Source organism: Symphalangus syndactylus, chromosome 21 (genome assembly GCF_028878055.3).
Source record: "Symphalangus syndactylus isolate Jambi chromosome 21, NHGRI_mSymSyn1-v2.1_pri, whole genome shotgun sequence".
NCBI classification, from domain to species: domain Eukaryota; kingdom Metazoa; phylum Chordata; class Mammalia; order Primates; family Hylobatidae; genus Symphalangus; species Symphalangus syndactylus.
In genome coordinates, this window is record NC_072443.2 from 662,791 (window position 1) to 665,000 (window position 2,210).

The 2,210-nt window shown below is 52.2% G+C and overlaps 1 long non-coding RNA gene across 3 annotated transcripts in view; it reads right to left on the minus strand.

The window, feature by feature from the left end:
* Positions 1-359: 359 nt before the first annotated feature.
* The window catches only part of LOC134735458 (uncharacterized), a 2,616-nt gene continuing 765 nt past the window's right edge, over positions 360-2,210 (minus strand). For 2 of the 3 annotated variants that reach the window (XR_010118576.1, XR_010118574.1), the window contains exons 2-3: positions 1,802-1,899; positions 364-675 (exon numbers count right to left, since the gene is read on the minus strand). This is a non-coding gene — a long non-coding RNA (uncharacterized lncRNA). Of the gene's footprint in view, positions 676-1,801; positions 1,900-2,210 lie in introns of all 3 variants that reach the window. The other variant, XR_010118575.1, reaches the window with a different exon arrangement.

Here is a 2,210-nt window from a genome sequence, read left to right on the forward strand (position 1 = left end):
AGAAGCGGGGACGTGGGGAGAGGGAAGGAGGCCCTCGGGAGGATTTAGCACCGAGAACCCACTCAGCCAAGCTCCCTCCGTCTTCTCGGGTCCAAGGTCCACCCTGGGAGACGGCAAGAGAAAGGTTCACTCGGCGGTTCTCGTCTTTCTCTTTATTTTTTTCATCCTTTCCATGTTACAAGGGATGCTCATTTCAACAACCAGACGGCGGAGGTGACGGGAGAAACGTCAAGGCCAGGAGTTTGAGACCAGCGTGAGCAACAGAGCAAGACAAGTAGGAGAGCCCAGCTGAAAAAAATGAAAAAGAAGGAGGAGGAGGAGGAGGAGGAGGAGGAGGAGGAGGAGGAGGAGGAGGAGGAGGAGGAGGAGGAGAACATGGGGGGTGGGGGTGGGGGAGGAGAAGGAAAGAAAAGAAAAACGAAAAAAAAAAAAAAAGAGAAGCAACCACCAAGAAAGTTAAAATTCTCCAACGGTCGGAAGTTGAAGACGAGACTGACCAAGATGGAGAGACCCCGCGTGTACCGAAAATAGGAAAATTAGCCGGGCATGATGGCGCATTCCCGTCACCCGGGAAGGCTGAGGCAGGAGAATCAGTCGAACCTAGGAGGCGGAGGTTGCGGTGAGCCGAGATCGCGCCATCGGACTCCACCCTGGGCGACAAGAGTGACACTGCGTCTAAAGAAAAAAAAAAAGAAAAAGAAAGAAAGAAAGAAAGAAAGAAAGAAAGAAAGAAAGAAAGAGAGAGAGAGAGAGAGAGAGAGAGAGAGAGAGAAAGAGAAAGGAAGGAAGGAAGGAAGAAAGAAAGAGAAAGAAAGAGAAAGAAAGAAAGGAAGGAAGGAAGAAGGAAAGAGAAAGAAAGAAAAAGAAAGAAAGAAAGAAAGAAAGAAAGAAAGAAAGAAAGAAAGAAAGAAAGAAAGAAAGAAAAGGCAGATTGGTGAGATTGGTGGGGTGCGTCTCAACGTTTTATTTGTTTGCAGTCGCCGTAGTACAAACGGAAAGAACAGTGGCCGCTAGGTGATGCCCGAAGACAACCGATGCCCGCAAGTGTCAGTCAGCACGGAAGAGAATTTATTTATTTATTTATTTATTTAGAGACAGAGTCTCACTCACTCTGCAGCCTGGGCTGTAGTGCAGTGGCGCGATCTCGGCTCACTGCAGCCTCCGCCTCCCAGGTTCCAGCGATTCTCCCGCCTCAGCCTCCCGAGTAGCTGGCATCACAGGCACCCGCCCCACCCACCGCTCCAGACTCAGTTTTGTATTTTTAGTAGAGACGGGGTTTCGCCGTGTTGGCAAGGCTGGTCTCGAACTCCCAACCTCAGATGATCCACCCGCCTCGGCCTCCCAAAGTGCTGGGATGACAGACGTGAGCCACCACGCCCGGCCTTAACTGTTTCTTTTTAAGTCGAGGAGCTTATCAGGGAACTAGGAGAAGTACAGACGCCACACGTGACAGAGAGAAACGTCTGAAAACGCCCCTCGCATCCAAGTGGGGACCCGGCCTCGACCTCCCGAAATCATACACCGAGTGGGGAAGCCCAGCAAGGCCCGTCTGTCCACATTCCTCTCGGCCCCTCGAAGCACCTAAGCCCGCGCTTCTCACTTTCATGGAAGGGGCAGGGCCCTCCCCGGCACGGGGCGTCTGACAGACTGACAGAGAACGAGACAGACATAGAAAGACAGAGATGGATGGGGAGAGATAGAGAGAAACAGACAGACAGGGAGGGAGAGAGACAGACAGACAGACAGAGAGAGAGAGAGAGAGAGAGAGAGACGCCACATGACAGATAGGACCGGAGCGTACCGTGACTCACAGGTGTCGTCACAGCACTCTGGGAGGCCGACGTGGGAGGATCGCTGGGGCCTAACAGTTTGAGATCACGTCGACATGTGAGAAGACACCTGCAATAATAATAATCACAGAAGTTTAAAAAGAGATTCTATGTGCCCAGAGCGTGGACAACAAAGCGAGAGTACATCCGTACTAAAAAGAAGAGGACTGATAGGCAGGCAGGCAGGCGGGCACGCAGGCAAATATAGAATGAGCCAGGTGCAGTGTCTCACGCCTGTAATAGCAGCAGTGTGGGCGGCCGAGGCAGGCAGGCGGATTGCTTGAGAACAGGAGTTCGAGACCGGCCTGGGCAACCTGATAGAACCCCGAACCCCATCTCGCTCACATACCTACATACACAGCTACCTACCTACCTACCTAC